General features: G+C 49.4%; 1 pseudogene across 1 annotated transcript in view; it reads left to right on the top strand.

Moving 5' to 3' along the window:
- The window catches only part of LOC146866938 (lysine-specific demethylase 5B-like), a 532,890-nt pseudogene that overhangs the window by 113,586 nt on the left and 391,357 nt on the right, over positions 1-27,947 (top strand). Inside the window, exon 4 of the transcript XR_014966714.1 lies at positions 9,571-9,926. The product of XR_014966714.1 is annotated as a lysine-specific demethylase 5B-like (transcript). The remainder of the gene's footprint in view (positions 1-9,570; positions 9,927-27,947) is intronic.

Below are 27,947 nucleotides of genomic sequence, written 5' to 3'. Positions count from 1 at the left end.
ACAGGTAAGTAATTACGTTTTTACATTTGGTACGATTTTTAAAGAATATTTGTAGTTTGCAAAAATCGACACTTAGAAGAAATTTCACAGAAAAACAGTCCATGGTTTCCTATGGGAGAAAATTGAGTTAGTGGTAAGTACGGTCGTGAGAACTTTTCAGGGTCAGTGCTGGGCACCAGGATCCAGCACTGTGATCTCTCCTAATAGCAGGTGAGTATTTCCGTTTTCGGTTGATTTTTGGTGAATATTTTAAGTTTTAGAAACTCTACACTTAAAAGAAATTTCAGAAGAAACCAGTCAATGTTACCCTATGGAAGAAAAGTGAGTTATCGGCTTTTGGGTAAGTACTCGACTGGCAGAGTTAAGGTTCTGGGTACAGACTCAGGGGTCAGGTTGGTACAGTTGTTACACCCTCAGCGGCACTGGGGCAGCCGGGTGCAGAGTGAGTTAGGCCCAATGGTATCCTATGGGAGGCAGGGGGGCCTTGGTTGGTGGCTGCTGACTAGCAGGCCAGGCGGCTGTGGGAGCTGGGCTCCTGGTCACTTGCTCTGGGCAAAAGGGGAAGTAGGTAGGAGTAGAAGTTGCACTGCCAGGGCCACACGGGCGGCTGGGTGCAGGGTGCAGGGTGCTTTTGAGCCTTCGGGCGCTCAATGGATTTCAATGGGAAAGCTCAAGGACGAACAGAGACTGCAAGCTTGGGGACGAAGATTCTTCGGGTGCCAACACCACTTTGAGAGGTAAGTTGGGTAGTTGGAGGATAGGTAGGTACCCAGAGTCTGGCACAGGGGGCCGCAGGGTGCCGGGTGCAGGGGGTTCCTTTTGATGTCGGGAAATCTTACCCTCTGTTGATCGCGGTTGGGGGGGGTCCCTGGCTCTGAGGCTGCAGGCGTCATCAGGAGCGTCGAGGTGGGTCCTTGGGTGTCGGATTCGGGGTCAGTCGCCGGGGGGACGTCCTCAGGGTCTTTGTCCAGTCCGGCACAGGCCAGGCTTGGCGGGTGCAGAGTGTGCAGGAGTCGCGGTTCCTGGTTGGTGCCAGGGGTCTGTTACTTGCTTTGAGCAGAACCACTGCTCGTGGGATTCCAAGTCTTTTACAGTCACAAGGCAGTCAGGTCCTCTGGTTTTTTTGAGGTTGCTGACCACTGGAGATGCTGCGGTTTAGCAGGAGCAGGTTTGAGAGTCGACAGGCCTGTAGGGCTGGGGCCAAATCAGTTGGTGCCTTCCTCTTGTTAGCAGCTGCACGGCTGGTCTTTTTGTTTCTTGTTCTTCTTGCTTGTTTCGGAATCGGGATCTGAGGAAGGAAGGTTCAGGGTGCCCCTAAATACTAAATTTAGGGGCGTTACAGGTAGGTAAAGGGCAGGGACCAATGGGTCCCTGTGAGACAGTGGCTCTGTATATACTGTTCCCAAATAGGTACAGTGTGTACAGAGTCCACAGTCCCCAGAGGTTTGGCAGAGGCTAAAGTTAGATATAACCTTACTCTCTAAAGTGGTAGCTTGGTCGAGCAGTAAGGCATTATCAGAGGACAGTGTAAAGCATTTGTTGCACACACTCAGGAAATGGTCTCACACGCTCAAGAACTGAACTCTAGGCCAATGGTTTGTATAAAAAATATATAGTTATTTTATTTTAGAACCAACAATAGGTATTAAAATATACTTTCTCAGAATGAGATGCTTCAGGTAAATGCTTTTGCAATATGCAATTGACTTTTGTAAATACTGGTTACAGGTTTTTGCAATAGGCAACACAATTTCAAACACAATAATGCATTGAGCTCAATGGAAGTTTTAAGTTATTTGCAATAGATTACTTTCAGTATTACTTTTGCAACTCCAGGACTGGATCCTAGATTCAGTCCTGAGACAGTTCTTAGAAACAAGTGATAAAAGTCGTCTTAGTTACTGTTGTGATTTTTAGGCAATATTTTGCTATTTTAAAAGTTGACACTTAGAAGAAATTTCATAGAAAAATAGTCCATGATTCCCTATGGGAGAAAATTCAAGTTGCAGGTTAAGTATGTTCTCGTTACTTTTGTAATCCAGTACTGGGACCTCTATCTAAAACAGGTAAGTAATTACGTTTACACAGTTGGTACGATTTGTAAAGTATATTTGTAGTTTGCAAAAATTGACAGAAGAAATTTCACAGAAAAACAGTCAATGATTTCCTATGGAAGAAAATTGGGTTAATTGTAAGTACGGTTGTGAATATTTTTCAGGGTCAGTACTGGGCACCAAGATCCAGCACTGGGATCTCTCCTAATAGCAGGTGAGTATTTTCGTTTTCGTTACTCGGTTGATTTTAGGTGAATATTTTAAGTTTTAGAAACTCCACACTTAGAAGAAATTTCAGAAGAAACCAGTCAATGTTACCCTATGAAGGAAAATTGGGTTATCGTCTTTTGGGTAAGTATTCGACTGGCAGAGTTAAGGTTCTGGGCACAGACTCAGTAGTCTCCCAGGGTCAGGTAGGTACAGTTGTTACACCCTCAGTGGCACAGGGGCTGCCGGGTGCAGAGTGAGTTAGGCCCAATGTTATCCTATGAGGGATGGGGGGGCCTTGTTTGGTGGCTGCTGTCTGGCAAGCCACGCGGCTGTGGGAGCTGGGCTCCTGGTCACTTGCTCAGGGCAAATGGGGAAGTAGATAGGTGTAGAGGTTACACTGCCAGGGCCACTCGGGCGGCTGGGTGCAGGGTGCTTTTGAGCCTTCGGGCGTTCAATGGATTTCAATGGGAAAGCTCCTGGTTGAACAAAGGCTGCAAGCTTGGGGACGAAGTTTCTTCAGGTGCCACCACCACTTCGAGAGGTAAGTTGGGAAGCTGTAGGTTAGGTAGGCACCCAGGGCTGGGCACAAGGGGCCGCAGGGCGCCGGGTGCAGGGGTGCTTTTTGGTGTCGGGAAATCTTACCCTCTGTTGATCGCGGTTGGCGGAGTCCCTGATTCTGAGGCTGCAGGCGTCGTCAGGAACGTCGAGGTGAATCCTTGTGTGCCGGATTCGGGGTCACAGTCACCGGGGGGACATCCTCGGGGGCTTTGTTGACTCCGGCACAGGCCAGGCTTGGCGGGTGCAGAGTGTGCAGGGTTCGCGGTTCCTGGGCTTATGCCAGGGGTTAGGAGCTGGTTTTGAGCAGAGCCTCTGCTCATGGGAGTCCTAGGTGCTTGGAGCCAAAAGGTAGCCAGGTCCTCCGGGATTTGTGAGGTTGCTGGCCACAAGAGGTGCCGGGAGGTAGCAGGAGCAGGTTCGAGGGTCGACAGGCCGGTAGTGCTGGGGCCCAAAGCAGTTGGTGTCTTCCTCTTCTTAGCAGCTGCACGGCATGTCTTCTTTCTTCTTGCTCTTCTTAGTTTTTTGTAATTTGGAATCTGAGGAAGGAAGGTTCAGGGTGCCCCTAAATACTAGATTTAGGGGCGTTACTTGTAGGTAAAGGGCAGGGACCAATGGGTCCCTGCCCTGGGGTGGGTACACCCCCTATCCTGCCACTCTCCTGTGGGAGGGGGGCAGTAGCCTAGTCCTGATTGGGCAGGGCCTCCCATCTTCAAGATGGCGAGTGCCTGGAGATGTGCTTCACCTCGCCTCCCCCACCCGAGGGGTGAGGTTGGCAGGCTGGCACATCCCCTGTCCTTAATTGGGGTTTCCGGCCAGTCTTCCCGCCAGAGTGGGGGTGAAAACCGGTGGGGGCCAGTTTGCTGGGTACAGCAAGTGGCCTGGGGAAGCTCACAGAGGCGACATGCCTTTGAAGCTTCCCCCTGTCCATCCTGGGGGATTAGACCTAGCACCTCGCCCAGGATGTGCATTGTTGCAGGCCAAGGAGAGCGGGGGCTCTCCTACCCAGGGGTCCAGCAACCTATCTGCTATGTGGCAGCCTAGGCAGCCTCCCAGACCAGACGTGGATTGTAGGTTAGGTTTCAGGGGCATCTCTAAGATGCCCTCTGTGGTGTTTTGTGCATTAAATCCCACACTGGCATCAGTGCGGGTTTAATGTGCTGAGAGGTTTGATACCAAACTTCTCAGTCTTCAGTGTTGCCATTATGGTGCTGGGGAGTTCGTGTTTGACGAGCTCTCAGCACCATGTACTCTTAAATGGCAGCACTGCACTTACAGTGCACAGGAATGGACCTGGGTACTGTAGAGGCACAGGGCTCATGCTCCTGTGTCCACACCACTGGCATAGGGCACCCAGCTAGAGGGGTGGCGGAGGTATGCCAGAGCAGTGTAGGTGGTGGGCATGGCACACAGGAATGTGTGCCATGTCGAAGTTTTGTCTTGTCTTGTACCCAGACACTCAGCGCGTGTGTGTGTGTGTGTGTGTGTGTGTGTTTGTGTGTGTGTGTGTGTGTGTGTGTGTGTGTGTGTTTGTGTGTGTTTGTGTGTGTTTGTGTGTGTACAGGGTCTCTAAGGGTGGCACAATGAGTGCTGCAGCCCTTAGAGGCCCTGGGCACCTGATTGACAGGAGTCCACGGCACACTCAGTCAAAGTACATTCAGCAATTCAGCAAAACGTGGGGGCATATCAGGCAAGAAAGATGGCACTTTCTCACAGTCCCTTCCCTGGGTTGGGTACATCCCTTATCCTGCCACTCTCCTGTGGGAGGGGTGCAGTAGCCTAGTCCTGATTCGGCAGGGCTCCCCATCTTCAAGATGGTGAGAGCCCGGAGATATGCTTCACCTCGCCTCCCCCACCTGAGGCGTGGGGTTGGCAGAGGCTGGCACACCCCCTTTCCTCCCTTGGTGTTTCCCGCCAGTCTTCCCGCCACGGTGAGGGTCGGAACCGGTGGGGGCCAGTTGCGGAGTACAGCAAGTGGCCTGGAGAAGCTCACAAAGGCGGCATGCCTTTGAAGCTTCCCCTGCCCATCCTGGGGGAGGAGACCTCGCCCATGAGGTGCATTGTTGTAGGCCCAGGAGAGCGGATGGCTCTCTATCCTGGGGTCCAGCAACATGTCTGCTGAGTGGCAGCCTAGGCAGCCTCTCAGAAAGGACGTGGATTGTAGGTTAGGTTCAGGGGGCAACTGAACCTAACTGTTGTGCATCTTACATTAAATCCCACACTGGCATCAGTGGGGGTTTAATGTGCTGAGAAGTTTGATACCAAACTTCTCAGTCTTCAGTGTAGACATCATGGTGCTGTGGAGGTCTTCCGAGGGGAGATTATCTGATGCACGCGGCAGTGACTGGAGCGATGCAGGAGCACTGGGGAGAGGGGCTCCTAGAGCCTACCACATCTGCGGCTTGTCAATACACCATGATGTCTGCTGGCACTTACAAGGCAGTGGCTTGTCTGTAATCCAGAATTATGCGCGAAACCTTACAGCCGATGGCGGCGCTGAAGGCCGAAATGGGAGCTGGATCTACAGACCGAGATCCCTGACACCACGTGGGCGGGTATAGTGAGGAGGGCTAGGAAGGGCACAAGGAACGCACGCTTCCAGTTGGTACACTTTTATGTCCTCCACAGGGCCTACCTAACACCAGGTAAAATTGGGAAATATTGCGGAGTGAAGGATGCGGCGTGCCCTAGATGCGGCGCGATAGGAGCAGAGCTGGGTCATATGCTATGGGACTGCCCTCGCCTGCGCGAATACTGGAGGGAAGTGGGCGAGACACTGGCTGCGGTCGCGGACAGGGAATTACAATATAACAAGGCGGTCTGTGTCCTGCACTGGTTTCCCCACACGCCCAAGAACAAGACCACGAGTAAATTTATAGATATGGGCCTCCTCTTGGCAAAGTGGGAAGTGACGAGGCCCTGGAAGTCGAAGGGGAGCCCCGCACATAGGAGGTGGATTAATGAACTACGGAAATGGGCGGCGAGTGAAAGTACACTTAGATACCAACTGGCGTGTCGTAGGCCAGATGATAGGGCACTAGAGGCGGCCACAGAGTGGGAGATGTTGGTGCAGGCCCTGCGCAACAGCGAGATCGAGGAGGAGGAGGAGCCCTCTGATACTGAGGCTGATCCCCGGAACGTCCCAACCACACATACACAGTAGATATTCATTCACTTCTGATAAGTACCCAAGAATACATATTAAGGCCGGGTCCAGTCGTTGGCGAGGGCACTGGAGGGTGGAGAGGGAGGGGGATAGGGGGTTAGGGACTGGGGGGAGGGAGTGACTGGGTGGGAGGGAAGGGGGGAGAAAACTCAAAAGCGGAACGCAGACATGCTATAATGATATAAACAAATGTACAGGTTGCAATATGGTTAAGTGTAATGACCTACATGTTATCGCTGCCCGGCCTCTGGGATGTGGGCTCACAAGCTGTGTACGGAAGCCTCATGGCCAAGAAAGGAAAAGTACCGGCATTCGCGGTGCGGGGTCATTATGTATGTAAGCTGCTTATCTTTTTGTTCTGCAATAAAAACGGTTTAAAAAATAAAATAGAAATCATGGTGCTGTGGAGTTCGTGTTGACGACCTCCCAGCACCATATACTCTGAAATGGCTGCACTGCACTTACAGTGCCCAGGAATGGACCTGGGTACTGTAGGGGTACAGGGCGTGTGCACCTGTTCCCACACCACTGGCATAGGGCACCCAGCTAGAGGGGTGACTGAGGTATGCCAGGGCAGTGTGTGTTGTGAGCATGGCACACAGGGATGTCGACTCTCTGTTTTGTTCTGCACCAAGACACTCAGCCTGCAAAGGCAGTGTGTGTGTGTGTGTGTGTGTCAGGGTACAGGGCCTCTAAGGGTGGCACAATAAGTGCTGCAGCCCTTAGGGGCCTTCTCTGGTCACAAGGCCCTGGGTAGCATTTACAAGGGGCTGACATGTGGCCAGAGACCCTATTGGGTTTAGGCTTCATGCAGTTTTAGGGAAGGAACACAGGCCCTGGGTACCTGATTAGCAGGAGCCCAGGGCACACTCAGTCAAAGTACATTAGCAATTCAGCAAACAGTGGGGGCATACCATGCAAGAAAGATGGCACTTTCTCACACAATGAAGAAGTAGAGGGAGGATATGAGGATAACTACCAACCTCCCCCAGTTCATAGGGAGAGAAGGGCCCCAGTGGCCCTGACTCCAAAAATAAACCCCTCAGCACCTAGAGCCCACAGAGGTGGATCAGGTGCTGCTGAGGACTTTGAGGACAGCCTCAATGAGGACAACCTTTTAGCAAGGTTGACCAAAAGAGTGGATCTGGAGACCAGACTCCTGGCTCTAGAGAAAGAGAGAGCCGAGATGGGCTTAGCTCCCATCAATGATGGCAGCAATTTACTAAATAAGGATGAAGAGCAATCTTATCATCGTAAAATCCCCAAAGAGATTGTCCCTAAATATGAAGAGAGTGATGATATCACAAAATGGTTCACAGCTTTTGAGAGGACCTGTGAAATGAGAAAAGTGAAGAAGTCACACTGGGGGGGCGGGGGCACTCCTTTGAGAACTGTTTTCTAGTAACAGCAGTGACAGTCTCCTGACCCTTACAGGGGCAGTTGCTGGGTCTTATGACCTCATGAAGAGAACGCTGATTGAGGGCTTTGGACTCACAACTGAGGAATACAGAATTAGATTCAGAGGGACCCACAAACCCCAAAACCAATCCTGGATTGACTTTGTTGACTACTCAGTTAAAAGACTAGGAGGTTAGTTAACTGGACATAATGTGCATGATTTCAATGGACTTTACAATTTGTTTATGAAAGAACAAATTTTAAGTAATTGTACTAAGCAAAAGTTACATAAGCTTTTGGTAGACCTAGGTCTAATTTCTCCCCAAGAATTGCGAAAGAAGGCAGACCACTAGGTCAAGACAAGGGTGCCAAAAACAGCCACTGGGGGTGACCAAAAGAAAGGGGTTACAAAACCTCCCCAGGGGAAAGGTGGTGAGAATCCCCCAGATACAAATCCTGAGTCTTCAAAAGGGCCCCAAAAATCTGTACAGGGGAGTGGGACCTAAATCTCTTCCAAGTCCAACAATAGGTACAGGGGAAAGAACTTTGATCCCTTAAAGACCTGGTGTAACAACTGTAAGAAGTTAGGACACTTAACTGGAGATGCTACTTGTCCTAACAAGACACCCCCTACTCCACCTACAGCTACTGCTGGTGTCGCCATTCTCCAGATGGGATCAGCAGTGTGCCTCGATCAAATCTGTTTGCACACTGAAGCAGTTCTAGTCACAGAGGGGGAAGTTGAGTGTGACACTTTAGCTGTATGGCCACCCAACTTAAAGAATGATTTGCAATGCCCTTGGATCAATGGGAATAGAATAGAAGCACTGGGGGATACAGGTGCCAGTGTCACTATGGTGAGAGATATACTGGTTTCCCCAGAGCAATACCTGAATGGGAAACTTAGCTAGTCACCAATGCTGACAGTGTTATTGCTAACCATGCCATGGCTATGGTGACATTAGACTGGAGGCTGGTTACTGGCCCGAAACAGGTAGTGGTCTCTCCAAAGCTTCTAGCTGCATATCTGCTTGGTAATGACCTGGAAACCTCAGCATGGGCTGAGGTAGAACTTAAAACCGATGCAGCAGTGCTGGACATCACTGAGATTGTGTGTCAAGACTAGAGAGCACAGAGCCGAAAGCAGGGTGAAAAAAGTGTTGGACCCTGAAAGTATGGCCCAACCTTCCAAGAGGAAAGGTAAGAAGACCTGTCCTCTATGATCAGTCACAATTGATACTTTTCTGCAGGTCCAGAATGGCTCTACATAAATGGACGTCATAGCTCATAAATATTGTGCATACAGCACATCACTTGCCTGGAGAGGGAAATTCTTGCAGACACACTAATCAAACAGACATGCCTCGCGAGCGTTAGTTAAAGCAAACATTACTTACAGGTGTCTTCAGTCCATCAGGTGCCCATTATTCCACCATCCAGTGGCTGTGTTTGGAGTTGTTCGCTATTCTCATTTTCTTTTCTTTTGAGTGTCAACCAGTGGTGTGCAGAGCCAGCCCCCTAACATGTCGAAGGTAAGCCCAAAATTTCCCCCAATGTATAAATGCCAACTTCAGATTTGTTTTTCCACTTTTGCTTTCAGGAGCAAGGTTCAGAGCTCAACATTTTTTATTTCAAAATGTTGGTTTATGTTCCAGGATCGCACTCTGGCATGCCTATTCACAGGTCAATAAAAATTTTCTATTTTGAAACTTAAAATTGCAAGTGACATTTATACTATGGCTTATTTTGCTGTTGCATATAAACATTGCTGCAGACATAATCTACTGCACCCTACAGATCTGCAGCATATCACTCTTTTGTTGATTGAATGTGATTCTCCTGGGATATGAAAATCGTCTATATTTTATAGACTTGAAGTAATCACATCTCCTATAATGCAAGTTTGTATGATATCCAGTGCCATTGGCCTTGTGGTGCTGGTGACTCCCAGGGTTCTCAAAAAAAGTTAATTGTTCAAGGTCCTAGTATCAAGGAAAACTGTAAAGCCTTTGACTGATTAATTTCTACACTGAAACTTAATTTTTGCAGAAAAGAAACCTTTTGTTTTAAAAGATAAAAAAATATAAGATTCATAATCAGTCCATTATTTCCTTTGTAGTATTTTTTTTCTTGATCCTATGAATGTACACCGTATCTGCACTTACTAAATTCATTTCTTGATTTTAGGAACATCTGACCAGAGTTGAAGATTTCCTACAACAGAGCCAAAGACTCCTCTCTGAGGAGAAGCCCAATGTCTCTGAGCTACAAGAACTACTGGATGTCAGCTTTGAGTTTGATATAGAACTTCCGCAGATCGGGGAGTTGCGCGAGAGGCTCGAGCAGGTTCGATGGTTACAAAATGTAAATCAGGCATGCAGCAATTCGAACACCCTGACCTTGGATGATATGAGACGACTCATAGACTTAGGAGTTGGTTTGGCTCCTCATGTTACAGTGGAGAAAGCAATGGCGAGGTTGCAAGAACTGCTGACAGTATCTGAACACTGGGATGATAAGGCCCGAAGCCTCATCAAGGCCAGGTAAACAATTCTGACTGCTGTCAGTGTCAATATATATAGTACCCAATGCTCTCAAATGTTGAATGTGACTGTGCTACTGGTGGGAGAAATATTGTATCACCCCATATGCTGACCTTGTCTGCATCGCCATGGTCTCTCGTGCTCAAAATGAATTTCTGATAAGCCTAAGCACTGGGTTTGGGCCTCTAATCTGCATTAGCCCCTGCAAGTTTTCTTAAATGCACCTCTCCACAGAAAACAGTTTGTACCCTCTTTTTGTACACTGGAACAACATGTTCATGTGGTAGGGGCTTGGTTTTGAGCTGGTTATGTGCGTAGTTTGATCATCTTTACCACTGAAAAGATGTTGTTATGTTTCAAGATGTAATTGGAATTTTGCAAAAGCCAGGAAATTTCTTTTAAATTGGAGACAAAATGACCTCTAAGTTTCTCTAACTAAAACATCGGCATTGTAGGATTCATTCTCACTGATAAACATTAAAGTAGAATAGTCCTGCTTATGTGTGGGGACACCTGAAAACAAACTTACACACACACACTCCCTGCATGTATCGCTGTGGATGCACATGCTTACCGTACCTTTGCCATCTATTGTGTGGCTCGTACGTTTGCAAGTTACTTTCTCTCAAGTCACAAGGTGTGGTGTGACTCCTCCTCTTCGAGTAACATGAGCACTGACTCGATGTTGGGTAGTTTTTCCGGCTTCGGGTGGCAGTAGGAGTGGCTCCCTACTGGCTAGTAGCCAACTCAGTTGCAATTCTCGCCCTCTATCATAGGACACAATGGGAGGAGAAAGGAGGCATCCTCAAAAACCTCCTGAAGCAAGTTTGAAAAAGATGGTGAAGAGCCAGTGTAGGAAAGTGGCCCTTTTGGCACGGTTACCCCCCCGCTTTTCCCTGACTGATGCATATTTGACTGAATGTGCACTGGGTTCCTGCTAAGCAGGTTCCCAGTGCTGTGTTCTTTCCCAAAACTGTACCATTGTTTCCATGATTGTTGCACCTCTGGCCCACATAAGTCCCTTGTAAAAGGTACCTGTGGTACCAAGGGCATTGTGACCAATGAGGGTCTCTAAGGGCTGCAGCATGTATTGTGCCATCCTAAGAGACCCCTCACAAAACACAAGCATACTGCCACTGCAGCCTGCGTGTTTTGGTGCAGATAAAGTTAAGAGTCGACCCGGCACACATCTGTGTGCCAGGCCTACCTTCACTGCAAGAGGCATACGTAAGTCACCCCTACAGCATGCCTTACAGCCCTAAGGGAGGGTGCACTATAATTCATGTGAGGGCAACGGCATGAGCAGATACTCCCCCCTACAGTGTCTTAAGTCCATTCTTAGACCTAATTGCACAGTGAAGCCATCCTGAGTACATGGGCTAGGAGCTTGTCACTACGAATGCCACAGCTCCATGATGACTTCACCGAATTCCAAGATGTTTGGTACCAAACATTACAGATTAATGAGCCCACACTGATGCCAGTGTTGGATTCATTGATAAATGCACTCAGAGGGCACCTCAGAGGTGCTTTCTTAAAGACTGCCAAACCACTAGTGTGTGTCTGACTGGTCTGCACCAGCCTTCCATCTTGTAGGAAGCTGACTCTCAATATACTATACCAGTAGGAGGTATAGTGTGCACAGAATTCAGGGAGTCCCAAAAGGTGTGTGTGGTAATCATAATCAGAAGTCCGTTAGCTGAGGTGTATATTCTATAGATGGTTTATTTAAGCTTAGTTACAAGGTATGTTCCAGGTAAGTCGATAACAGCCCCACCAGGAGCAGCCTCCTTGCTGCTCAGCCTGCACACTCCAACTGGCACTCAGTACATCACCAGGCACCCATGCATTTTATGACCTCACCAAGCATTCAGCACTCATCCTGGCTGAGCAGTAGGGAAGGTGTAGCTAAGGAAAAGGAATGCAATCGTTAACTCACAACATATCCCCTTTCCTTAGGGAAACCATTGACAGAATTAATGTAAATAAATGGAAAACATGCATATGACCCAAAAGGAAGAAAATGGAAGATAGAACTACATTGTCAAATCAATAAATACATTAAATTCACAAATAATTGATGAAACATTCTTAATGTATACATGTATGGAACATTCTTAATGTATAACTGTAGGAAAGTGGCTCTGTATATACTGTTCCCAAATAGGTACAGTGTGTACAGAGTCCACAGCCCCCAGAGGTTTGGCAGAGGCTAAAGTTCGATATAACCTTACTCTCTAAAGTGGTAGCTTGGTCGAGCAGTAAGGCAGTATCAGAGGACAGTGTAAAGCATTTGTTGTACACGCTCAGTCAGTAAATGGTCTCACACACTCAAGAACTGAACTCTAGGCCAATGGTTTGTATATAAAAATATACGGTTTTATTTTAGAACCAACAATAGGTATCAAAATATACTTTCTCAGAATGAGATGCTTTAGTTAAATACTTTGCAAGAGGCAATTGACTTGTGAATGCAATAGTTAGTTTGTTGCAAAAGGCAACACAATTTCAAACACAATAACACATTGAGCTCAATGTGAATTTTAAGTTATTTGCAATAGATTAATTTCAGGATTACTTTTCTAACTCCAGGACTGGATCCTAGATTCAGTCCTGGGACAGGTCTTGGAAACAAGTGAGTAAATTCGTTTTAGTTACTGTTGTGATTTTTAGGCAATATTTTGCTATTTTGAAAGTTGAAACTTAGAAGAAATTTCATAGAAAAACAGTCAATGATTCCCTATGGGAGAAAATTCAAGTTACAGGTAAAGTATGTTCTTGCTACTTTTGTAATCCAGGGCTGGGCTCCTAGGCTCAGTACTGGGACCTCTATCTAAAACAGGTAAGTAATTACGTTTTGACAGTGGGTACGATTTTTAAAGAGCATTTGTAGTTTGCAAAAATCGACACTTAGAAGAAATTTCACAGAAAAACAGTCAGTGATTTCCTATGGAAGAAAATTGGGTTAGTGGTAAGTACGGTTGTGAGTACTTTTCAGGGTCAGTGCTCGACACCAAGATCCAGCACTGGGATAGCAGGTGAGTATTTCTGTTTTCGTTACTCGGGTGATTTTAGGGGAATATTTTAAGTTTTAGAAACTCCACACAGAAGACATTTCAGAAGAAACCAGTCAATGTTACCCTATGGAAGAAATTTGGGTTATCGGCTTTTGGGTAAGTACTTGACTGGCAGAGTTAAGGTTCTGGGCACAGACTCAGGGGTCTCCCAGGGTCAGGTTGGTACAATTGTTACACCCTCAGCGGCACTGGGGTGGCCGGTTGCAGAGTGAGATAGGCCCAATGTTATCCTATTGGAGGCAGGGGACCCTTGGTTGGTGGCTGTGGGAGCTGGGCTCCTGGTCAATTGCTCAGGGCAAATGGGGAAGTAGGTAGGTGTAGAAGTTACACGGCCAGGGCCACTCGGGCGGCTGGGTGCAGGGTGCTTTTGAGCCTTCGGGCGCTCAATGGATTTCAATGGGAAAGCTCCAGGACGAACAAAGGCTGCAAGCTCGGGGACGAAGATTCTTCAGGTGCCACCACCACTTCGAGAGGTAAGTTGAGTAGTTGGAGGATAGGTAAGTACCCAGGAGTCGGGCACAAGGGGCCGCAGGGTGCAGGGGTGCCTTTTGGTGTCGGGAAATCTTACCCTCTGTTGATCGCGGTTGGGGGGGTCCCTGGTTCTGAGACTGCAGTCGTCGTCAGGAGCATCGAGGTGAGTGCTTGGGTGCCAGATTCAGGGTCACAGTCGCTGGGGGGACGCGGTTCCGAGCTGATGCCAGGGGTTAGAAACTTGCTTTGAGCAGAGCCACTGCTCATGGGAGTCCCAGTTGCTCACAGTTACAAGTTAGCCAGGTCCTCTGGGGTTTGTGAGGTTGCTGGCCACAAGAGGTGCCGGGATTTAGCAGGTTCGAGGGTCGACAGGCCGGTAGGGCTGGGGCCAAAGCAGTTGGTTTCTTCCTCTTCTTAGCAGCTGCACGGCAGGTCTTCTTTCTTCTTGCTCTTCTTTGCTTTTTCGGAATCTGGAATCTGGAGAAGGAAGGTTCAGGTTGCCTCTAAATACTAGATTTAGGGGCATTACAGGTAGGTAAAGGTCAGGGACTAGTGGGTCCCTGCCCTGGGGTGGGTACACCCCCTATCCTGCCACTCTCCTTTGGGAGGGGGGCAGTAGCCTAGTCCTGATTGGGCAGGGCCTCCAATCTTCAAGATGGCGAGCGTCCGGAGATCTGCTTCACCTCGCCTCCCCCACCTGAAGGGTGGGGTTGGCAGGTTGGCACATCCCCTGTCCTTACTTGGGGTTTCCGGCCAGTCTTCCCGCCAGAGTGGGGGTCAGAACCGATGGGGGCCAGTTTGCTGGGTACAGCAAGTGGCCTGGAGAAGCTCACAGAGGCAGCATGCCTTTGAAGCTTCCCCCTGCCCGTCCTGGGGGAGGAGACCTAGCACGTTGCCCAGGATGTGCATTGTTGCTGGCCCAGGAGAGCGGGGGGCTCTCCACCAAGGGGTCCAGCGACATGTCTGCTGTGTGGCAGCCTAGGCAGCCTCCCAGACCGGATTGTAGGTTAGGTCTTAGAGGGCATCTCTATGTAGTGCTTTGTACATTAAATCCCACACTGGCATCAGTGCAGGTTTAATGTGCTGAGAAGTTTGATACCAAACTTCTCAGTCTTCAGTGTTACCATTATGGTGCTGTGGAGCTCTCAGCACCATATACTCTTAAATGGCAGCACTGCACTTACAGTGCCCAGGAATGGACCTGGGTACTGGAGGGGCACAGGACTCATGCTCCTGTGCCCACACCACGGGCATAGGGCACCCAGCTAGAGTGGTGGCTGATGTATGCCAGGGCAGTGTAGGTTGTGGGCATGGCACACACAGGGATGTGTGCCATGACGACTCTTTGTTTTGCCTTGTACCCAGACACTCAGCCTGCGAGGGCAGTGTGGTTGTGTTAGGGTACAGGGCCTCTAAGGGTGGCACAATAAGTGCTGCAGCCCTTAGGGGCCTTCCCTGGTCACAAGGCCCTGGGTACCTAGGGTACCATTTACCAGGGTGTGATAAGTGGCCAGGGTTTGCCAAATTGGGTTTTAGGTTTCAGCATAGTTTTTAGGGAAGGAACATAGGCCCTGGGCACCTGATTGGCAGGAGCCTAGGGCACACTCAGTCAAAGTACATACAGAAATTCAGCAAAAAGCGGGGGCATACCATGCAAGAAAGATGGCACTTTCTCACAACTACTGATGCACTTTGACTTGATATGCACTGGGTCCCTGCCAATCAGGTTCCCAGGGCCTGTGTTCTTTCCCCAAACCTAACCCAACTGGCATCTCTGGCCACAGGTCAGCCCCTGGTAAATGGTAGCACAGGTACCCAGAGCACTGTGACCAGGGAAGGCCTCTAAGGGATGCAGCACTTTATGTGCCACCCTTAGAGGCCCGCTACCTTTCCACATACACACTGCTTTTGCAGGCTGCGTGTTTTAGTGCAGAACAAAGCGCAGAGTCGACATGGAACACAGCCATGTGTGCCATGCCTACAACCCACTGCCCTGGCATAGATAAGTCCCCCCTCTAGCTTGGTGCCCTGTACCAGTGGTGAGGGTACAGGTGCATGAGCACTGTACCCCTACAGTGTCTAGGTCCATTCTTAGACATTGTAAGTGCAGTGCTGCCATTAAGAGTATCTGGTGCTGGAAGCTTGTCATTACGAACTCCGCAGCACCACAATGGCTACACTGAAAACTGAGAAGTTTGGTATCAAACTTCTCAGCACATTAAACCCACACTGATGCCAGTGTGGGATTTAATGAAAAATGCACACAGAGGACATCTTAGAGATGCCCCCTGAAAAACAACCTGTCTCTGGTGGGTTCCCTGACTAGTACACACCAGCCTGCCACCACGAGACATGTTTCTTGACCCCTAGGGTGGGAGCCTTCGCTCCCTGAGTCCAGAAACAAAGCCTGTCCTGGACGGAGGTGTTCACACCTTCCCCAGTCCAGGAAGAGCCATCTGTGGCAGGGGAGCTTCAAAGGCCTGGCAGCCTTTGTAATGCGACCCCCAGCCTCTCCTGCTAGCAGGAGCAGGCCCCCGTCCTGTCTCCCCTCCTTTTCGGCGGGAAGACAGGTGGTAAAAACTAGCCAGCCCAGAAGGGGTGCCCACCTCTGCCAACTCCACCCAACAGGTGGGGGAGGCGAGGTGAAGCACAACTCTCAGTCCCCGCCATCTTGCAGATGGGGGGACCCAGCCAACGAGGGAAATGCTTATGCCCCCCTCCCACTGGAGGGTGGCACAATTGGGGGTGTACCCACCCCAGGGAAGGGACCCATTGGTCCCTGCCCTTTACCTACCTGTAACGCCCCTAAATCTAGTGTTTAGGGGCACCCTTGAAACTTGCTTCCTCAGACAAGAACCTGCAAAAAGAAAAAGAGCAGGACCGAACAGCCGTTGCGAAGCTAACCAGAGGAGGCCGCCCACTGACGGCCCCAGCCCTACCGGCCTGTCCACACCTCGAACCTGCTCCAGCGAAATAACGGTGTGTCCTGCAGCCAGCAATCTCTAGAAACCCGGAGGACCTGATTGCCTACAATTCCAAAGATTCTGTCTCCCGTGAACACCGGATTTGTTCAAACACCAGTCTCCAGCTCCGCAAGCATCCGCGAGTGTGCACCACTCTGCACCCTACGCCCACAGCCCGAGTTAGAGTGGCCCAACACCAAGAGGAGGTCTCCCTGGCGATCCTGACGCCTGCAGCCTCAAACCGGAAGGTCCCCCCAACCGCGAACAGCAGCTGATAAGAAGATCCGACCCTAAAAGGCACCCCTGCACCCGATGCCCCACGGCCTTGGGTGGCCCAACCGACGGTACCTAACCAGCCCCCAAGATCCCAACTTACCTCTCCAAGTGGTGGTCGCACCCAAAAGAACTCGTCCCCGAGCCTGCAGTGCTTTTGCAAACTGGAGACCCTCCATTGAAAGCTAGAGGGCACCCGACGCCAAAACAGCACCTGGCTGCCCCTGTGCCCCTGAGGGTGCATCTTTTGTGCTGGCCTAAACCCCCATTTACCCTGACCTTAAGTCAAGGAGCTTTACTTCCACAACCTAGTGGCCTGCTCGTCAGCAGCCACCAATCGGAGGCCCTCTATCCCCCATTGGATAACAGTGGGCCTCAGCAGTCTGCACCCGGCTACTCTAGTGCCGCTGAGGGTGTAACAAGAGTGCATCCTTGACCCTGGGGGATCCCTGAGGTTAAACCCAGAGCACCAACCACCACAACAAAGTACTGACCTTTAAACCGATAACACTATTTTCCTCCATAGGATAACATTGACTGTTTTTCTATGAAAGTTTCTAAGTGTGGAGTTGGAAAACCTAAAGAAACTCTTTAAATTGTACTAACTAACCAAAAGGATTTTACTTACCTGTTTACAGGAAATGTCCCAGTGTAGTATCCAGGTATACTACACTGTGTAAGAATATGCCTCTGATAAAGCCTTACTGCTCGACCACACTACCACAAATAGAGTGAGGTGCTATCTACTTCTGCCTACCTTTTGGGTTCCACTGGACGCTGTGCACACTATACCTAACTTTGGTTTAGTATATAGAGAGCCGGCTTCCTACAAAAGGGTGCTTAAGGTAAAATTGTCAAACCTTCTAACTCAAGCTAAATGGTTTGCGGATCTCATATCTGATCAAGACATCTAGCCGCAGATTCCTTATCTTCTAATTCTCCCCAGGCGCCAGACTGGTTCTGGTAATTTTTGCAGTAGTACCACTGTGCGTCAGTAGCGGGTGTCTAGCGACTCCGTTCCCTGGATGTTACGTCGACGGACTCGATATAAGCCCTTCCCTGACGTCAGTTTTTTCTTTTCCGCGCTTAAAACGTGGATCCGATCAGTGGTTCCTCAGGTCTTTTTTTGGCCTACCTAGACTGTTTCTTCAAACTAAACAGTGTGCCTTTAAACAACTTTTCATGTCCTCGGGGTTCAGGCCTTGTAGCACAGATATCTGCCACGGATCCTTACTTTGTATATGGTTCCTGGGGGAGTACTCTGACTCAGAGGAGTGCGACTCTTGTCGTGAACGTCAACCAAAGGCACTAAGGGAACATCGAGGGAAGCTCCTAGCGGTGTGAATGTCAGTCTTCCAAGATTTCCTCTCGACCTCTGTCCCCCTCGCGCTCCACAAACCGCCTGCGGGTCCGATCCAGAGGCCGTTCCTGTGGGCGTCCTTATCCATCGGCGTCCCAAGGTAAATCTCGACGCAGGCGTTTGAAGTTGCAGAGGCTCCTGACTTCGCCACATAAAGCCTTTTGGGTCTTCACCTTCCCTTGGAGCGTCCTTGGACCCTAAGGTGATGCACAAGGCTGTGCCTTTGTACACACCGGCGCGTTCATCGTCTGCTTCAGTTCAGATTCCAAATCGGCTTAGACGCCTGTGCACAACCCTTCGGGGTTACCACCTTCGGGGCCTGGCTCAGACTACGGTGTCAGGTTCTGATCTACTGATGACAGCGCCCTTACTGCTCCACCACTACCCCTCTCCGACTCAGACGCATTTGCTCTTCGGCGCCAGACTGTGTCTGATGCGGCGCCGGTGGAGCCACCTGTGTCACTCTTTTCCTCGGCTCTCTGTAGTCCTCCCTCCTGTTTTTCCTTCTGAGGAACACAGTTATGGAGAGGGTTTAGAGTTTCACCATCCCATCTCTGACACGGTTCAACCTCTTATGGAGTCTAGCTGGTGGTTTGGGTTGGGTTGGGTGAAGCTAACGGCTTGGAGTCTTCTCCTCTCTGGGGGATATGCTCAGATGAGTTCTGTCATTTTGGATTTGGCGCTTCCTTCTGTGGAATTGACGACAGATCCATTACTTGGCGTCCTGCATCAAGGCCAATCAGGAGTAGAGCTGATGCTTCCTCATAGTGAGGCTCTTTTTGATATTCTGTTGAGGGCTTGGGCTGAAACAGGGACCCTTGTGGATCGCTTTATTTCCCACAGACACTGTCCGGCCCCTGGTGACCCGACATGTCTCCTCGGACATCCACCTCCTCATAGTTTTGGGGTACAGCCTGCTTTGGCTGCCCAAAATGTTGATATTTGTTTACCCCCTGCTGTCCCGCTAGAAAGTGGCCAGAAGTCTAGACACTTGTGGCAGGCATATTTTCTCCTTCACCAGTTCTGCACTGCGGTCCCTCAATACTACTTGTGTCCACGGACTCTTCTCCCATATATTGTGGGACTCATTGGAACGCCTGCTGCCCTTCCTTCTAGAAGAGACCCAGAACAATCTTCTTCAGTTAGTACGGGATGGGTAACAAGCAGCTAAACTGATCATTTGCTGTGGTATGAATACCACTGATTCTGGAGGTTGAGCTATGACCTCTTCAGGAGATCTACGTCGGAATACCTTGTTGCACACACCTGGGTTTTCGGAGGCGGTTCAAGCCACCTTAATTTATTTACCTGTTGATGTGCATGTGTATTTGGTGCACATGCCGACTCTGCTATGCAGTTATTTTGAGATAGTCCGGATGGAGCAGATTCTTAACTCTGCTGTCTGTTATCCTAGTACTCTTGTGGTGCGTTTGTTTGGGGAAAGATCCCTTTTTCTTTCAAATATGAGCCAATCACAGGACGGAGCTCATTGACTTTGCTTTTCAAACCTCTCCGCCCTCCTTTTCCAGGGTGACACCCGGTGAGGTGTTCCTCCTTGCTGCAGGCACTTTTATTCTTCTTATACTGTCGGTGACAGTTGAAGTGTCCAGTTATCTCAGGTGGATGTTATTGTATGACCTTTTGTGCGCCTGTTCTTAAAGGTTCTTTCTGAAGGTAGTTTTTCTACCTGAGTACTTTTAGATTTTTAGTTCTGGCCTAAGACCTTTATTAGTGCATTGGCACTTCTTGTTCTGTGTTTACTAGGCATTGGCAAGGTTTTCTGCCAATGTTCTTTCAAGTTCTGTGTTAGGCTATAACTCTATTGCATTGGTTCATATTCCGCCACTGCCCCCAGGGTTACCTTGGTCCTGTGCCATCGACCTTGCTGCCTTTTTTCTGCTTCCTCCCTGGAGTGGATGTTACTCGTAGCATTCTGGTGTGCCTTGTACCCTTTTTCGGTCGAGCCTAGCGTTGCCGCGCATGCGCTGCAAGCTCTGCGAGGCATGCTGTAGTAGGGTATGTTTTAGAAGTGGAGTGGAAGCCCCGCCCATATTTTTCATTTGCTGGTGGCATTGTCTTTGGCAAACGCTGGCTTCCCTTTTGTTATTATGCTTGTTAGTCCCTCCCGAGTACCACCCTGTCTCCTGTTGTTACCTCCCATGAGGACTGGCTCTTTTACTAGTGCCCTAACTCTGGAGCTTTCATTAGCAATCCAGAGAACTACTTACTTTATTATTGTACACAGCACTTACAGGACAGCAATGGCTGCTGCTTCGTAAGACACTTTGCACTCGTATTTCTCCGAGAAGGAACTTCAGCGCTACTGATGGCTGCTTGCATTTCTCCGAGATGCTGTTTATTTATTTTTAATAAAGAGAACTGAGCAGGAGATAATTACTGCCTACATCAAGGCTCGAACCCTGTTCTCCTGCTCCAAAGTCAGCACCCTTGGATGGTAAACCACCTCTTTTAGGCGGTTTATCATGGTGTTCGAGGCATATGAGCTGTAGATAGTATACTTGCTCATAGATCGCCATCTGGTGTTGGGCTCGGATGTTTGCAGTTTGTGTTTGTCTTGGAAGAAGTCTTTGTAGTCACGAGGTACGTGACTCCTCCTTAGGACAATAGTGCGCATGGGCATCGACTCCATCTCCAGATTGTTTTTTTCTGCCAAAGGATTGGGATGTAACTTGCTGCGCTCCGGGTCGGTTTCGAACCCCCATTTGACGCGCAATCCCTCTCCACTCGACAGTATTGTCTCAATCACGTTTCCCTTTCGACGCGCATCTTTAAATACAAACACCTCGATCTTGAACATGGGCCGTTGGGCCTATCCGCGCCAACCACGCCTGCTGTCAATGGAAAGGACTCCTTTAAAGAAATGCCCCGGGTGTGGTGCTAAGTTCCCACACACGGACTTGCATGAGGTTTGTAATCTCTGCCTCTCCCCGGAGCACGAAGACAGAAACTGCGAAGCCTGTGCATCGTTCAGGTCGAAGAAAACCATCCGTGATCGTCAGGCTCGATGTCATGAAATGTCTTGTGGAAGAAGCTCGATTCCAGACATCTTCGGAGCAGATCCCAATGTCCAGCTGGAGCAACAAGGTAATGAAAAAGACGTCTCCAAGGCCGACGTCGAAGAGGAGACCATCACCCCGGCTTAGCGGTCCATAAGTACCGAAACCCCTCTCCCAAAACCCAAACCTAAGGCTCCAGTAACACCCTCGCCCTCTGGTAGACACCGGCAACATGGCTCAGAAGTCCCGCCCTCGGGCCCGGCTATGAAACCTAAAGATAAGCCTTCTGGCTCGGGCTCGAGCCAGCCCCCTTCCAGTGCCGAAAAGTCACCTTCGGCACCGAAGCACAAGACCAAAGATGTGCCACGCCCGTCTTCGTCGGCACCGAAGACAGCCTCGATGCCGAAGTCCTCGGCATCGAAACAGACCAAGGACAAACAGTCTGAACTGAAAAAAATAAATCTTCGGAGCCGAAAACAACTTCGGACCCAAAAAAGTTGTCGGCACTGAAAACTCTCGGAGCCACAAACTCCTATAACAAAACATAAGGAGTCCAAGCCCCACAGAAGACCTCAGACACTCGGTCCAAAGAACATTCAGACCCAAACTCTTCAGCACCGAAAAAGTACATTTTACCCAGAGTTTTCAGATCCAAAACAAAAACTCTTTTTATTGATCCACAGACTGGCAAAGTAGTTGCCAAGCCTCCAAAAAAGAGGCAACTGAACACTTCAGAAGAACCTGAAATACCCTTAAAACGAAAGGAGATCAGTACTAACACTTCTCCAGCTGATCCAAATCTCTTAATTTCTCCACCACACTCCCCACAAAATACTGTTCGAGGCATATGAGCTGCAGATTATACACTGTGCATAGATCGCCATCTGGTGTTGGGCCCGGATGTTTGCAGTTTGTTTTTCCTCTTGGAAAGTCTTTGGAAGTCATGAGGTTGGTGACTCCTCCTTTGGTTCGTATTGCGCATGGGCTTCGGCTCCATCCTCAGATTGTTTTTTTCCGCCATCGGGCTCGGATGTAATACTTCGCGCTCCGGTTCCGAACTTTTCCAGTTCAACGATCGACGCAAAAATCCTCGCTCATCGAGATTCTTCAGATAATAAATCCTCTTAATCACCTTCTCTTCGGCACTTCTTCGATTCCGGTCGTCGACGGCGGCCTTCGGGCCTATTCCGGCTCCGGTCTCGGCTGATGGAAAGAACTCCCTTCAAGAAGTGCCCTCGATGTGGGTCCAAGTTTCCCCACACCGATCTTCATGAGGTGTGCAACCTCTGCCTCTCCCCTGAACACGAGGCCCGAGACTGTCCCGCCTACAAGTCTTTTCGCTCTAAAACGACTATTCGAGATCGACGGGCTAGACGCAACATGGCGCACCCCTCGACCTCCGCTCCAGTCGACATCTTCGGGGACGACGTCGAAGCTCCGGGACAGCAGAACATCGGAGAAGAGGATGACTACCTCGTCAGCGCCACACCCACACCGATACCCAAAAAGGCTTCGGTCACACCTTCGCCTTCGGGCCTAGGCAAGACCAAGGATACTGCTTCTCACACCCCACCTTCGGGCCCGGTAAAGAAGCCTATTAAGCCTTCCGGCAGCTCGGGCTCGAGCCAGCCGACCAGCGGTACCGAAAACACCCTTCGGCACCAAAGAAAAGATCGGCCTCCACCTCCACACCGAACCCAGCACCAAAGCCTGCGGTGTCGAAACCTGCCCTTCCGGTGCCGACCAAACATCACAAGGCCCTCAGCACCGACACTCCCGTGCCGAAGCCCTCTTCGGCACCGACCAAAAAATCGGAGGTCCCAAAGAAGCACGGCTTAGACAAACCTAAAAAGCCGTCGGCCCCGAAAACTTCGGCGCCGACCGAACAACCAGTGTCGCAAGAACTTTTTACACTGGACTCTCTGCAAAAGACACTCACCAAGGATCCAAAAACTGGACAAAAAAGAGACACTTGGACAAACCAGCTCCACCTCCACCTCCAAAGAGGAAAGACACTGCTACCTCCTCTTTCAGAGTGCCTTCCCCACCTCCTCCACCTCCTCCACCCTCCCCACCTCCACCCTCTCCACCCATGCCTCATCGTTCCCCAACCTTGTCTCCTGTCCCAGATGATTTAGGAGACCCTTATTATGATCCAGCGGATGTGCCACAAGACCCCACCCTTACTGGATCTCCAGACCCATGGGACGACTATAACAATCCGGACATCCCAGATGTCCCACAGGATGACCTTTACCCATCTAGGCCATCCCCACCTGAAGATTCGTTAGGCTTTCACCACCTACTACAAAAGGTGGCACACTACCACGGGGTGGAGTTACATACTGACCCAGTGGAGGAAGATTTTCTCCTAGACACCTTCGATAATGCACATAGGTCTACTGCCATTCTACCTATGTTAAAGGGAGTAATAAAACATGCACCAGAGGTTTTTAAAGACCCAGTCAGGGCCAGGGTCCTAAACCCCCGTATAGAGAAAAAATACAAAGCCGCCTCCACAGACCCTTCATACATCAAAGGCCCTGCACCATTGGATTCCCTAGTGGTATCTACAGCTAGGAAGCGCTCAAATTCTCAGGCGTCAGGCGAAGCACCACCACCTGACAAAGAGTCCAAGCTCCTAGACGCGTCAGGGAAGCGCACTGCGTCACAAGCCGCCAATATATGGCGTATCGCCAACACGCAAGCGCTATTGGCCAGATACGACAGGGCGCATTATGATGAGTTAGAGACCATCATGCACCATCTCCCTGAAAAATACAGGAATAGGGCTAATGAATTGATCCAAGAGGGAAAAACAATAACTAATACCTCTATACGCTGTGCCCTAGATGCAGCAGATACAGCCTCCAGGGCCATAAACACCAGTGTCCTTCTCCGTCGCCATGCCTGGCTCAGAGTTTCAGGTTTTAAACCTGAGGTACAAGCCTCTATATTGAACCCCCCATTCGACCAACATCATCTATTTGGCCCAAAAGTTGATGAAGCACTCGAAAAGATGAAAAAAGATACTGACACGGCGAAATCCATGGGAGCCCTACAGTCATACACTCCTAGGAGCTCTTTTCGCCGCTCTTCCTTTCGGGGCACGGGCAGGGGCTACTCCTCGAATAGTGCATCCACGTCGTACAAATCCCCTCCTCAATCTACCTTCACAAAAGGTTATCAAAGAGGCGGATACAGAGGCAATAATAATAAGGGCAGAGGCAAGACAAATACCGCCCGCTCTGCCACACCGCCTACCCAATGACTTTCCCACGCTCCCTCCAGACCATTCCACTCCGGTCGGGGGCAGAATACAACATTTCCTTCACGTCTGGGAGACAATCACCTCAGACAGATGGGTGACCCAAATTATTCATTCAGGGTATTGCCTAGAATTAACATCTACCCCCCCAAACATTCCACCCAGGCAACGCCCTATGTCTCAAGAACATGCTACGTTATTAAAACAGGAGGTAATCTCCCTCCTGCAAAAACAAGCCATAGAGCAGGTCCCCATCAATCAACAAAATGTAGGGGTCAACTCCCTGTACTTTCTGATTCCAAAGAGAGACGAAACTCTACGACCTATCCTAGATCTCAGACCTCTAAATACATACATACATTCAGACCATTTTCACATGGTAACCCTTCAACAGGTTCTTCCACTCCTCTCCCAGAACGACTTTCTCACCACTCTGGACTTGAAAGACGCGTACTTTCACATCCCAGTACACCATGCTCACAGAAAGTACCTCAGATGTGTAGTGGACGGGCAACACTACCAGTTCAAGGTGCTCCCGTTCGGGGTAACAACAGCACCAAGGGTATTCACCAAGTGCCTAGCAGTATTGGCGGCACACCTCAGAAGACAGCACATTCACGTCTTCCCATATTTGGACGACTGGCTAATAAAAGCCACGTCCTACGAACAATGTGTGCAACACACCGCCGCTACAATCCAACTACTTCACCAGCTAGGCTTCACGGTGAACCACCAAAAGTCCCACCTGGTACCATCCCACACAAAACAATACCTCGGTGCTACCATAGACACCTCAAAAGCCATAGCCTATCCCAATCCTGCCAGGATTGCAAACATACAGGCTCTGCATCAGAAATTCATTTTTCAACACTCTCTCCCAGCAAGAGTGTTTATGCAACTGATAGGGATGATGGCCTCTTGCATTCTCATAGTGCCCCATGCAAAACTCCAGATGTGTCCACTCCAAGAGTGTTTAGCACGCCAGTGGAACCAGGCCCCGGGGCAACTGATAGATCTGGTGTTGGTAGACGGTCGCACCCATCGCTCTCTGCAGTGGTGGAACACCACAAACCTTTCCAGAGGTCGACTGTTCCTGGACCCGGTTCCACAAATAATCCTAACAACAGACGCATCGCTCTCCGGCTGGGGAGCTCATCTGTTACATCTCACAGTACAGGGCACATGGACGCCGCAACAGAAGTTACTCCACATCAACCATTTGGAGTTACTGGCAATCTTCCTAGCCCTAAAATCCTTCCAGACGCAGATTTCAGGCAAGGCAGTCCTCATTCAAATGTACTACATTCAAAAACAGGGGGGCACACACTCTCCACAGCTCTCTCAATTAGCACAGAGCATATGGAGATGGGCAATTCCACAGAAAATCTTTCTCCTGGCCCAACATGTCCCAGGAGTCCAAAACACCGTGGCAGATCTGCTCAGCAGACAAACGCAACAGATTCACGAATGGGAACTTCACCCACAGGTTCTTCATCCATTCTTTCAGAAGTGGGGGCATCCACACATAGACCTATTCGCCACCCACGAAAACAAAAAATGCCCAAGCTTCGCCGCCAGATATCCACACCCATTGTCCAAAGGCAATGCGATATGGATGAACTGGTCAAACAAATTTGCATACGCTTTTCCACCTCTCCCACTAATTCCATTAGTGGTGCGAAAGCTACAACAGCATTCCCTAACACTGATACTAGTAGCTCCAACATGGGCCAGACAACCGTGGTACACCACACTGCAGGATCTCTCGGTAGTACCACACCAAAAGCTACACCTCTCACCATGCCTCCTAACCCAGAACCATGGAGAGATCAGGCACCCAGACCCAGCTCAGCTCAACCTTGCGATCTGGCTCCTGAGGTCCTAGAATTCGGATACCTTAACCTTACCCCTGATTGCATGAATATTATCAGGGAAGCTAGACGCCCTACTACTAGGGCATGCTATGCTGCAAAGTGGAAAAGATTTGTTGTTTACTGCCACAACAACACAATCAACCCTCTAAATGTGTCCATACAGCAGATCATATGTTACTTGCTCCATCTACAAAGGTGTAACCTAGAATATACATCCATTCGGTTACACCTCGCAGCAATTGCTGCTTACTTACAGAACAGGCAGCACCTATCACTTTTCAGGGTGCCTGCCATCAAGGCCTTTATGGAAGGGCTCAAAAGAGTAATTCCACCCAGAGTACCACCCTCACCTGTCTGGAACTTAAATATAGTTCTCACAAGGCTAATGGGACCCCCTTTCGAACCATTACATAAATGTGAGCTGCAATTTCTCACATTGAAAACAGCATTCCTAGTGGCCATCACTTCCCTTAGAAGGGTTAGTGAAATACAAGCACTCACCATACAGGAACCTTTTCTTCAAATGCATCAGTACAAGGTGGTACTCCGCACCAACCCAAAATTTCTACCCAAAGTCATTTCTCCCTTCCATCTAAACCAGTCGGTAGAATTACCAGTCTTTTTCTCACAACCTCAAACCGTTGCGGAAAGGGCTTTACACACACTGGATGTTAAAAGGGCCTTACTTTACTACATCCAAAGAACACAACCTTTCAGAAAAACCAAACAGCTATTTGTCTCTTTCTCTCCACCACATAAAGGCAACCCTATTTCTAAATCAGGGATAGCTAGGTGGATTGTTAAATGCATACAGATTTGCTACCACAAAGCAAAACGAATGCTATCTGTTACCCCTAAAGCCCACTCTACAAGGAAGATAGGGGCTTCTATGGCTTTTCTAGGAAACATACCACTAGATGACATCTGCAAAGCAGCGACATGGTCAACACCGCACACTTTCACAAAACATTACTGTGTAGATGTGCAAACCAAGCAACAAGCTAGTGTGGGCCGGGCTGTACTAAAAACACTGTTCCAAACCACTGCAACGGATGCCGGTGGTCGCCGCTAGAGTTGGGTACTGCTATATAGTCTATGCACAGTGTATAATCTGCAGCTCATATGCCTCGAACGGAATATGCTACTTACCAGTATGCATCTGTTCTTGGCATGTAGAGCTGCAGATCTATACACGCCCACCTGCCTCCCCGGCTACCTGTATCCGTTCCAGTCTATCTTATTTAGCTACAACACACATGGGTTTCTTTACTGTTATTACTACGCTCCATCTTTCCCTGCTGCCGAAAAACAATCTGAGGATAGAGCCGAAGCCCATGCGCAATACGAACCAAAGGAGGAGTCCCCAACCTCGTGACTTCCAAAGACTTTCCAAGAGGAAAAACAAACTGCAAACATCCGGGCCCAACACCAGATGGCGATCTATGCACAGTGTATAGATCTGCAGCTCTACATGCCAAGAACAGATGCATTCTGGTAAGTAGCATATTCCTTTTCATTGATGATGATGATCATACTGATGGTGGTGGGAATATAGATCCAGATGGGGATGATGATGACGCACATACCATCCCACACAACGTGTGCACTTGGGATGACTACAACACAGATCGCGACCCACATAATGACCCGGACCTTTATCCATCTAGGTCATCACCGCCAGATTACAATATTGGGTTTGCGCAACTAATCAATAGGGT

The sequence above is a fragment of the Triturus cristatus genome, chromosome 1_2 (assembly GCF_964204655.1).
Source record: "Triturus cristatus chromosome 1_2, aTriCri1.1, whole genome shotgun sequence".
In the NCBI taxonomy this organism is placed as follows: domain Eukaryota; kingdom Metazoa; phylum Chordata; class Amphibia; order Caudata; family Salamandridae; genus Triturus; species Triturus cristatus.
The sequence above is the reverse complement of the archived record's forward strand: the minus strand, read 5'-3'. Positions and strand labels throughout refer to the sequence as shown.